The 12,411-nt window shown below is 37.7% G+C and overlaps 1 non-coding gene across 1 annotated transcript; it reads left to right on the top strand.

The window, feature by feature from the left end:
- The first annotated feature begins 350 nt into the window (after positions 1-350).
- On the top strand, positions 351-455 carry LOC149147682 (U6 spliceosomal RNA). The gene has a single exon (XR_016263866.1). It is a non-coding gene; the product is annotated as a U6 spliceosomal RNA (small nuclear RNA).
- The last annotated feature ends 11,956 nt before the right edge of the window (positions 456-12,411 follow it).

Below are 12,411 nucleotides of genomic sequence, written 5' to 3'. Positions count from 1 at the left end.
AATAAGCACACTGTCTGAATTAACAAGTATTTGATTTCTTATATAATCTTAAATATATTATTTTTCAGTTATATAGTTAAATATTTTCATAAAAATGGTATAAAGTAAAGGATAAAAATAATAAATTTATATTATAAAGATGATTTAAAAATTTTATTGTGATAAAATGAAATATATATTATATATAATATTAAATTTGTTATTTATTAAAATTGTTTTGTTTAGGTAAGAGTTAGTTTTTTTTTTGACAAAAAAAAAAAAAAAAAGAGTTAGTTTTTTTCAAATTTAGATATTTGGTGAGAGTAACAGCTTGTCCCCTATAGACTATTAGTGTATCATTTTCGTCATGAATAACCATGAGTCATAATACAGAGAAAATTGGAATGACACAGAAAAGAATAGCATGGCAACTGCTCAAGGATGTTGATCTCAATCTGCACCAATAATATCTCTTTTCTCTGCACCAGCGGGGCACACAAGTGGCATTTCTCAGATTTATTCGAAATATTCATGGCTGATTAAAATTACCATGGTGTGGCAATTCATGAAAATTATTTGATGGACTATGTTCTACCAAGTCCAAAGATTAACATAGTTGAAAACAGAAACACGTACGAGGTATCCTATGTACATTTTTTTATGTGATTTTAAATTTGCATATATATTGTTCCAATGGTCAATTAAGAATCTTTATTCTGTATTTTCGTCCATAACCATGAAAAAGAACAATCCCTGGCATCGCAACCGCAGCATTCTATTTTCTTAACAACATCACCAGGAGATTTTATTATAAAACACGAGAATGGCATCATTCAGACAAGATATTACGAAACGAACATCCCTCCGCAAAAGGATTACAAAACGAACTTCTGGCAGACATGGCTCTGTACTCTAAGCATCTCACCAACGTCTACAGGTAAATGAGTAATATACCCATCATCTCCATGATGTTTATTCTATATCCCTAATAACCTGCTAGCAAACATACCCATATTGTAAGTCGAAATGATCCAAGGGAGTGCAATGCAGTTGATCTGCAGACATCAAGAAATCGATAGTTATAACGCAAAATATTGAAGATCGAAGATGCAGCAAACAATAGTTATAATGAATAATAACTTTACCTTATTAGAAGAGAATGGTTCTCCACATTTGCTTGGCAGAAGCTAATATGGCGGCGGCGACAGAGACTTGTAAGAGTAATGGTTTGTAGGTGGTGAGGCGTAGACGGTTGGTTTGGGAGGGGGAGAAGAGGAAGTAGGTTCTGCTGTGGGAGGAGTTAGACTTACGACAATATGGGTTGTGGGAGGAGGAGATTTGTATTCGTATGATTTTTCTGGTGGGGATGGAGTAGTTTTTGGTGGTTTGTGCTTGGGAGCAGGAGGAGTTGGCCATGGTTCTGTTGGTGAAGGAGGAGGAGGAAGTGGTTTGTGAACTAGCGGAGGCTTAGCATATGGGACAGGAGTTGGTTTTGGCAGTGAAATCTCCCCCTTGGGAGGAGCTGGAGATTTGTAGTTGTATGGAGGAGAAACTGGCACTGCTTCAGGAGGAGGTTTGCTTTGCACTGGCGGTGGTGTCTCCACGACTGGGGGCTTCGAGACGGGTGTGGGCGCAGGGGGCGGCTCAGAATGAGCTGGAGATGGAACGTCAGAAGGAGGAGGAGGTGATTTACAAAGGAAAGGCTTCAGAGGTGGCGAGTTATAGAATGAGGCAATTGACGGATTTGCTGAATAAGTGCAGCTAGCAACCAGAACCAGCAATAACTTGGAAATGGAATACATCCCCGCAAGCACAGCCATCTTCTAAAGCGAAGTTGTTGGTATCAGATGGTTATAGATGATTGGTATTTATAGCAGTCTCCGGATGCAAAGCAGTCGTTGTGGTTGATAGTATTGTAGAGTGGGTCTGCCTCTAACTGACATTGTTTCCCTTTTGAAACTAATTTCCATGTTAAAAAGTGTTCGTCTGACATCTCGTTAAAATCCGGATGATATTTGTTCACGATAGTGTTTTCTTTCGAAAGTTTTCTTTCTGGGTCTAACTGTTATATATGTGACATTTTTATTCCAATTGTAAATTGCAGAAATATTTTGATATCCAATGAAAACATTAAAGTTTTGTTTATCTCAATGTTCTCCCCGTAAAATTCCAACACTTCCCATCTAGATAAGTTCAGCAAATTACATTCTAGATAAGTTCAATGGAAAACATTAAAGTTTTATCTATCTTATTGTTCTCCCCGTAAAATTCCAGCGTAAATTTCCAACACTTACCATCTAGATAACTTCAGCAAATTACATTCTAGATAAGTTCAGCAAACCAAACTTAACCAAATTAACATTGAAAAAGAGTAAGTTTTTAGGAAAATTTGAATTAGGAAAAGAGTAAGTTTTTAGGAAAACTTGTCGTGACGATGAACCACATTGGTTGGTTCGAAACGCGTCGACAATAGATTGATTATGTGATTTTGCCAAAAATTACTAAACAATGAATTATAACTCTTAAGTTTCAAGATTTAAGATATTTAAAGACTTTTGATAATACTAAATGTATTCCCTTATCAAAAATTGATTTAAAGTATATTAAAATTAGATTGTTTTTTGGAGAAAAAACAAACAAATTCTCTTAAAAAAATTCCTCACAAAATTATAGACTCGGTAGACAACGCCGAACAAAATAATTCGTTCATTTACTCTTATTGTTATTCGCGAAATAGTCGGCTGTGATTAGCAAACATTTTCACGTGCAGCAGGCATAACGTAATAGAATGAAATGGCTTACCCAGAAATAATGTTGGATTTACCTCTCGGTAACTGTTGCCTCTAAGTCAAACCGTGGAAAAAGACAATGCTCGGCCAATCCAACGCGCTTGTCTGGCCTCACGGGAGTGATATGCATCACCGAAAGGCCGTCTGGGATTCTCTCACAGAAAGCTGGATCCAACACTATTCATGCAATACTCTTGATAATGATTACGGCGACCTGGCTTTTAGGTATGCAAGAAAACGAGAATGTGCAATATTGTCAAGAAGTGTATTTATAGTATTCACATGGCTAGTTGTAATGTTCCCCTAAATATTTGACTTTGATTTTATTGCGGTAAATGACGAAATGAATTGATATTATTATCTATTTGAATTTAAATAAGATTGGTTTAAAAAAAAATTAAGAAATGTTTTCTTTAAGCGCTCGCAATTTCTCAAAGGGGAAGTTAGAGGCAAGACAATTGTTGTGATTCCAATCTTCAATGTTTTCCATAACTAGAAGGGCTTCTAAAGGAAAATAGGGGGAAAGGAGGGAAAGTTTTGTGCTGTTGGGACAGACAAAAAAGAAAAAAGAGGAAAAAATGGCTAAGTCTGGTGATGATTAGATAGCCAAGCACTAAGTGCGAATATCTTGCTGCGGACAGTGGTCCTGCAAGAGAGCTAGGGTGGAGATTCTAGTCCCGAAAGATGAATCTCATGGACGGGTGGCAAATTGGAAGCAGATGAACAGAGGTAATCTCGGCTTCTCAAGTGTTTTGCAAGTTACAGTGACTTAGGTAAGTAGCTGAACTATTTTAGAAGCATTTAGAAACATTAAGGACGTAAGCTATATTAAATGGTTGCACTGTTGTGTTTAATTATATAAAAAAAACACTGAGTCATTGGTAAATGAGACTCTTACTAGAAAACCATGTTAAAACCGATGAACAAAACAGAAGAACACTGCGAGGGTCATAATAACAGAGCAATTGTACAGTTAAGGGAAACAAAATGTATACATGTAAACCATCTCTTATCCCGTTGGGACGCAGAGCAGAGCACTGCAGAAGTAGGTGAAATCATGAATTAGTGAATAGGGAAAAGTCCATAAAGAAATAGCGTTGTATAACTCTACAGTTGTTAATTAAATTTTCCTTCTATGGAAGGGAAATTTATAGTTTATGTGCCTAAAACCTAGGTGTAGGGTATCGTTTTAGAATTAAAAGTTTGCCATAGCAAGAGTTGAATTACATTTAAATTACATTGAGGGTTGAACATGTCCTTCGAATGGATGGTTTTCTTAAATTCCTTCGGATAGCCTAGAACCCTCAAATTATCGTGTTTGTACTCAAACCCTCGATTGAGATAATCCGTTATCGAATCAGTTAACTGCCGGATAAGTATATGTCTAGTGGCTATATTGTTTCTGTCATACTACAACAAGAAACACCCCTATCATTATTGCCCAAATTTAAGTATATATCTAGTGGCTAAATTGTTCCATCATATTACAAACAAAGAAAACAACAACCGTGGCTTTACGGCCAAATTGTATCAGCAAGATCAAACAGTGAAGAATATAAATACGCTAAATTATGTAGCCAGAGGGTTGTAACCAAAGGGTGAATCAAATGACAACGTTCATTGGAAAATAGCAAGTAAATTTGTGCAATATTAAACTAAGAAAAACATGCAAACAATAACCGTGGAACTCATATTTAAACAAATATTGACACCGCCTGCAACTCTGTGGTAAACTAAGTTGAAGAGCTTTATTAGGTAAACAAAAATACACGGTAATCGCATTTGGGAACAGTATAAAGCCTACAGTAATCGTAATCCAAGAGGGAGACATCCTAAATGTATAGGACATATATAATCATTCCATAAACCAAATGTCATTAGCACATGACTTTCAGTGCTTATAATGAAAACATAAACTTCAGGAGATGGATAAGCTATAACATAGTTTAAAAATAATTACAAATAGGTCAGTACGGCTCATTCGGCTTCAGAGGTAAAACCCTCGAAGAAAAAATTCTCTACAAAATATATACATGATACATGAGAACAGAGTCTCGACGGGCGAGCTAAAAACCTAAGTAATACATTGTAGAAACAACATTAAACTCTGAGATAAGTCCCTTTCACAAGAATATTAACGAAGCAATCATTTGAAAACCATAACCAGGTGGAAACCCTCATTCCTAGAGGAATTTGGAGTCAATTCCTTCTCTGGAGAACGGGGGTTCTTTCGGTGCCAAGCTCGAAGACAGAGCCGAGGGGAACCTATAGGAGACCAAAAACATTAGTTAGATACCCAAGTAGTCTCAGGATGTATAAAAAAGTAAGAACTCTGAGTGCATGAGGGGTTTCAACCACTATTGTGCAAGGAGTTTGGAATTACACAGTTTATATAGCATAAGTCTTACCAGTGACAGAGTTGGAGAACGAGGACCAAGGTAGGGTGTGCTGAGCAGCTCCAATTACCACCGTAGAAGCCTGGGTCGAGAAACAGAGCAGGGCTTGGATGAGAGCAACAACCAAGTGGTGGATCAAACAAAATGGCGGAAGAATGAAGTTTCGAATCAAGACCAAGTGGTGTGTACAAGGACTGAGCTCTCCACGACCGTTGGATTGCCAAGCCAGCTCCAACATCGTTGATCCAAATGGGATCCCGAAGCTGTAGCAGAATCGAACAGAACTGCACATGCCATGTACAGTGGTAGTGCAGATATGAACATAGTAATTCCAAACATTAACAACAACAAGGCGGATATATCGACGACCATGATTCCGTAACCCACTTTTCCATGACAAAAGACGATGTAGATTGAACTCGCACCGTGGATTAATTAAAGGCTGAGTCTCCCACCTTCATAAATATATGGATTACGCACACGTAGATGGGATGTGAAGTTAATTCACATTGAAATATTCAGATTGGATTTGTTTGCAAACGATACGAAATGATTAACTTTGGGATATGTAAAGGTTTGTATTTATAACTGTAAAAAAAAAATTATTGGGGACATGACAAGTGGTATCAGAGCCACGTTTTCAAAACTGTGGCCTCTGGGAAATAAATAGCTGAAGTAGATTTATTTTATATTACCCTTGCATTTCTACTTATACTCAAAGAACAAATTAAAATAAATAAATAAATAAAAATAAAAAATAAAAAAATTTGTTAATGTGCTAACCCTTCCTCTATTCCTATTCTTAGGCTAATATCAGGAAAACAGAAGAAAACCAACATGAGAAGGGCAGGCAGCGGACCACATAGGTTTGTAGCAGGTCAGGAACCTGCCACAAGCCCTGGAAATAACCCAGAATTATGGGTACAGCTTGGAGAGGAGACTTGCAATACAAACCTTGCAATATTAGAGACAGTACAAGAGTTGAAAAGTGAAATGGGACAATTACGGTAGGATAATGCAAGGTTAACCATGGAGTGGGAAAGGATTTTAAAGAGCCTATCAAACAAACAAAATCAACAACCGCTGAATCTCAGTGCTGAGCAGCGAAGGGTGTCGGAAGAACATAATCACCACACAGAACCAGAGGAGTCAAAAGGAAGGGATGAAGAATGGGAAGAACGATCTGACAACGCTTCCGAGCAGCATACATAAAAAAGGCAACGAATAGAGTTGCAAATGGAATTCCGTAAGATCAAACCGCCACACTTTGATGGAGAACATGAGGAAGCACCTGAGGCATGGTTGATTAATATGAACAAATATTTCTAGCTATATGAATATGATCACAACCTCAAAGTACGATTAGCCATTTTCCAATTACAAGGGAAAGCCACCCTATGGTGGGAGGAAGTCAAGATTGTGAGAGGAGTAAGTGACCAAAATATCACCTGGGAAAAATTTGATAAATATTTTAAGGTACTGGATAGAACGTTTCTATGACGAAAAAGCGAGAGAATTCCATGACTTTTGCCTAAGACAGCAAACCATGGATGAATTTATTACTCGTTTTACATCATTACTTCATTATGTACGTTATATTAGAGAGGAAAAGACTAAAGTACAGAGGTTTGTCAGTAGTTTACCCTTGAATATGAGGGAAAGGATTGAGTTTGAAAATCCAAAGACAATGGAAGAAGTAATGAGTAAGGCCTAAATTTGTTACCAGCAAAGTAAACAGAAAGGAGAGGTTGTGGGTAAAAGATGGACTGATAAGAGAAACAACAGATTAGCTGAGAATAATAAAGGGAGCCGAGGTGGAGGTAAGAAGGGCTTTGCACAAGGCAAAACAGTAGGAATTTACATAAAAAATCACTCAGGTCAAAGCCAACCAATGAGTCAAGGACCAGTGAACCACCTAGGAAATTAGATAGTGAAGGAACAGCAAGGCCTCCCATGTAGTGTTGGGACTGCGGTGGACCTCATTACGTTAAAAATTGTTGGAAATAATACTGAGAGGGGGGGATGAATCAGTATTATCAAATTCTTATCAATCTATCTTCCTTATTTATACTTTGAATAATTCTTCAAATATTGATCATTACTTTGTATGTCAGTATCATAAAATAATGAGCAGGAACAAGAAAAGCAAATAGTCACACAAAAGAACACCAGATATAAGGTGGAAACCCAATGTGGGTGAAAACCACCTGCTGCAATATGTCTCTATCTTCTTTCAATTAGAAACTCCTTTTACAATTATTTTGTATTGGTGTAGTCCTTTACCAGTATGCAAGCTACAACCTGCAGAGAGCTACAACCCTCTCTCGTTCTCCAGCTTCTCCTGGAAGGGAGCTACAACCCCCTTAGCTCTTGTACTAGCTAAGATACTAGTACGTAGGCGCTGGCCTACTGAAGGCTACAACCTTCTCTTTCTTCCAGGGACCACGTTTCATAAATTTTCAGACTGGATCCATGAACATCAATCAATCATCAAGTATATCTGCATCAAACAATCTCCTTTTCCCAATTAGCACTGAATCAAGTAAACACTTCTTCGACAGCTGTACCCAGAACATAGTAACAGTAACCACACACCAAATTCTGAACCCAGAATACTGCAGCAATAGACAGAGGCAGCTAGATAATAATTTAAAGATATACGCTACTTCAACAACCTGAAGCCTGCATGCAGATCTATAAAGGATAATTCCTTCTTTCAAATATTCAGACACTAATTAACCCAGATTGTCAGATTTATAGATCAAGCATGCGCCTCATATAACAGATCAAAATCATGCAAAGATACTATTATTCAAGCATAAATATTATGACCCATCAAAATAACTTATCCTTCTTTATGCATTAAGGTTCCTCCTTCATTCAAATCCAGATCTGCACCATAACCCAATCACAAATATTTCAGATCTAGCACTTATTAGATATTCAATTCATTCGATGATGCTTTGCCAAATGATCTCCTTCCTCTTTTATAGTCTTAGGCCTTCCACAATACCACGGTCCAAAACCATAGGATCAAAAAACTGTTGGACTAATACCATGAACCAACCATGAAAGTGCGTGAGATCAACACTTTTGGATGAAATACCACGAACCAAAACCATAGGATCAAAAACTATAGGACTAATACCATGAACCAACGATGAAAGTGTGTGAGATCAACACTTTTGGATGCAATACCATGGACCAAAACCATAGGATCAAAAACTGTCAGACTAATACCATGAGCCAACCATGAAAGTGCGTGAAATTTTCTCTTCATGAAAGGAACTTTTCTCTGCATGAAAGTGCGTGAACTTTTTCTCTACATGAAATAAACTTTTCTCTTCATAAAAGTGCGTGAACTTTTCTCTACATGAAATAAATTTTTCTGTGCATAAAAGTGCGTGAACTTTTCTCTACATGAAATAAACTTTTCTCTGCATAAAAGTGCGTGAACTTTTCTCTACATGCAATAAACTTTTCTCTGCATATAAGTGCGTGAACTTTTCTCTACATGAAGGAAACTTTTGTCTTCATGAAAGTGCGTGAACTTTGCTACACTATAATTTATCATCTGAGATGAGTGGGTTGCCATCAAGTACAACATATGTATCATAATGCCAACAATCTCCCCCTTTGGACTTGATGGCAACAACAATCAATCACTCTCCCCCTTTGACATCAAGGGCAAAGGGTTATGCTCCCCCTAAGAACATACTCCCCCTGACTATAAACCAGATCTGCAAAGAAGAACCATAATCCATCAAACACCATAAATGACCATGAAAGAGATAGAGACTTATTGCAGCAATATTCAGACCAACATCCATGATCTCCTTCTATACTTCCTCCATAATGCCAACAATGCATGATATGCTCCCCCTGAACCTGTGCCATTCGATCTTTGACCAATCCGCAACCCAGCACATGTACGCATATACTTCAGATGAACCTTGCGTACAACCAACAATCAGAAGAGATTCAACAACAAGATGATGCATCAACAACCCGCAGCTTTTGCCTGAGGTATTCAAAGGTCTCCCTAGGCAATGATTTGGTGAGTATATCAGCAACCTGTTCCTTAGAAGGAACATACTCCAACTTGACCTTTTGTTCAATCACTTGTTCTCGGAGAAAGTGATACTTGATTGGTATGTGCTTGGTTTTTGAATGCATGACTGGGTTCTTTGAAATGCTGATTGCACTTGTATTATCACATAAGATGGAGATGGGTGGTGTACAAGTGATTTGAAAATCCTGCAAGGTCTGCATCATCCAAAGGAGTTGAGTGCAGCAAGATGCAACAACAACATATTTTGATTCAGGTGTAGACAAGGCAATCGAACTCTGTTTCTTGCTGAACCAAGATACTAATCTGGAACCCATAAAGAATGCACCACCACTTGTGCTCTTCCTGTCATCCACGCTTTCGGCCCAATCTGCATCAGTATAAGCATGAAGTGTGAGATCTGTATCTCTAGGATACTATAAGCCATAATTTGGAGTCCCTTGAAGATATTTGAAGATTCTCTTTACTGTCTGAAGATGAGTTTCCTTTGGATTTGCCTGAAATCTTCCAACTATTCCCACTGCATGCATGATGTCTAGTCGGGTACCTGTCAAATAAAGTAGACTTCCAATCATAGATCTGTAGATTGGTTGATGTACTGTTGCTGATTCATCATTTGCACTGAGGCTACATACTGTGACCATGGGTGTACATACTGGTTTTGCATCTTCCATGCCATATTTCTTCAAAATCTCCTTGAGATACTTGGTTTGAGACAAGAAGATCCCTCCTTCCTTTTGTTGGATTTGCAGGCCAAAAAAATATGTCAATTCTCCAAGCAAGGACATTTCGAATTCTTTCTGCATCATCAAGGCAAAGCTTTGACTCATAGATTCTTCATTGCTGCGAAAGATAATGTCATCTACATACACAACAAGTATTAGAAATTTTTCATTTTCAATTTTTATATAAAGATTGCTATCTGTTGATCCTTTTGAAAAACCTTGTTGATGAAGATATTTGTCTAAACGATAGTACCAAGCCCTTGGAACTTGTTTAAGACCATAGAGAGCCTTTTTCAGTCTGCATACAAGATTTGGATCATTTCCAAGAATGAAACCATCTGGCTGCTCAATGTATATTTCTTCTTCTAAGTCTCCATTCAGAAAGGTTGATTTCACATCCATTTGAAATACTTTGAACTTTTGAAAGCTTGATAGAGCAAGGAACATTTGGATGGCCTCAAGTCTTACAACAGGAGCAAAAGTTTCCTCAAAATCTATTCCTTCTTGTTGTGCATACCCTTTACAAACAAGTCTTGCCTTGTTTCTGATTACTTTCCCATTTTCATTCAACTTATTTTTGAAGACCCATTTTGTCCCTATAACATTCTTATCCTTTGGTCTAGGAACCAACTCCCAAGTGTTGTTCTTTTCGATCTGCTCAAGTTCTTCATCCATTGCTTTGACCCAACATTCATCTCTGCATGCCTCTTTTACATTTTGTGGTTCAGTGGAGGAGAGTAATGCCAAATAGCTTGAAGCTTCTACAATTGTTCTTCTTGTTTGTACACCTGCTTCTCTCTGCCCCAAAATCTGAGATTTTGGATGATTCTTCTGAACGTATCGGGATGGAGTCTTCTCTTCTATCCTTATCTGTTCCTCTGGTGCTTCTTGAGGTTCTTCTTCTTCATCATTCTGTCTTTGAGGGTAGTCTTCATCTTCTTCAATATTTTCATGATTTACTTTCCTAGGAATGTATCCCTTTTCATCAACCACTACATCAATGTTGTCAAAAATTCTTCCAAGTCTTTTACTGTAGCACTTATATGCTTTGCTGTGTGGAGAATAACTAAGAAGAATGCCTTCATCTACTCTAGGTTCAAGTTTGCAAAGTTTCTCATCAGTATTCTTAATATAGCATTTGCTCCCAAAGATTTGAAGTGCTTTACCGAAGGAGTCTCACCATACCAGAGCTCATGAGGAGTTTGAGTGTTGTTCACTCGGACATTTGTTTTGTTGAGAATAACAACCGCAGCATATGCAGCTTCACCCCAGAAAGTTGCGGGAGTTCCAGACTCATCCAGCATAGCACGAGCCATTTGTTGGACTGTTCTGTTCATCCTTTCCACCACTCCATTTTGCTGAGGAGTTCTAGCTGTAGAGAATTCTCTTCTTATCCCATGTTCTTCACAGAAATCGAAAAATTCATTTGAGGTAAACTCCCCACCTCTGTCAGACCTGAGGCACTTAATTTTGTAACCTGATTCATTTTCAACCAAGGCTTTGAAGGATTTGAATTTCTCGAATGCTTCGTCTTTGTGCTTTATAAGTCCTAACCAAACAAACCTGGAGAAATCGTCAATGAATAATATCAAGTATTATTCTCCTCGAGGTGTCCTTTTTCTAAGTGGACCACATACATCTGTATGGACTAGCTCAAGAGGCATGCTAGCTGATCCTTCCTTCTCTGGAAAGTTAGTTCTGGTTTGCTTTCCAAACTGACATGATTTGCATATGGTGTTGTCTGGAATTTTGATATCTGGAAGACCACGAACTGCCTGATATTTGCATGCTTTCCTTATTTGTGAAAAACTTAGATGCCCCAACCTCCGGTGCCATAACCAGTGTTCATCATCCTTGCTCAAATAGCATTGTTGTTGTCCTTCTTCAAATATGTATATATTATTTGGAGTTATTCTACCTTTGATCACTGTTTCACCTGTATCCAGACCACGAACACGACATCCGTTTGATCTAAATATCACCTCGGTTCCTTGATCACACATCTGGCTGAAACTTAGAAGATTATGCTTCAATCCATCAACATACAAAACATTTCCAGCTTTGACCTTTTCTTTTAACTGAGCAGTGCCTTTTCCTTTTATAGTTGCCGTAGTATCATTTCCAAAAGAGACTTTCTTTCCCTTTTCTAAAGCAGAATATGATTCAAATTTTTCTTTATCACCTTTCATATGTTTCGAACATCCACTGTTAATGTACCATAGATTTTCTTGTCCTTCTGCATAAAATGCTATCCCACATCTTTCTGTTTGTGGTTCCTTTATTCTCCATGTTCTGGTGCTTGAGGCTTGTTCCTTTGTCTGCTGAAACCTGCTCCTACATTCAGAATCTTCATGACCAAAGTTATTGCAATAGAACATTCAACTTCATTTTCAAGAGCCGAAAAGTTGTTATAGGTCCTTTTTGTAATCCCGATCATACTTCTTTGTTTTTGA

Source organism: Pinus tabuliformis, chromosome 9, assembly GCF_031772625.1.
Source record: "Pinus tabuliformis cultivar Carrire ecotype Pingquan chromosome 9, CPIR1, whole genome shotgun sequence".
Lineage (NCBI taxonomy): Eukaryota > Viridiplantae > Streptophyta > Pinopsida > Pinales > Pinaceae > Pinus > Pinus tabuliformis.
The sequence above is the reverse complement of the archived record's forward strand: the minus strand, read 5'-3'. Positions and strand labels throughout refer to the sequence as shown.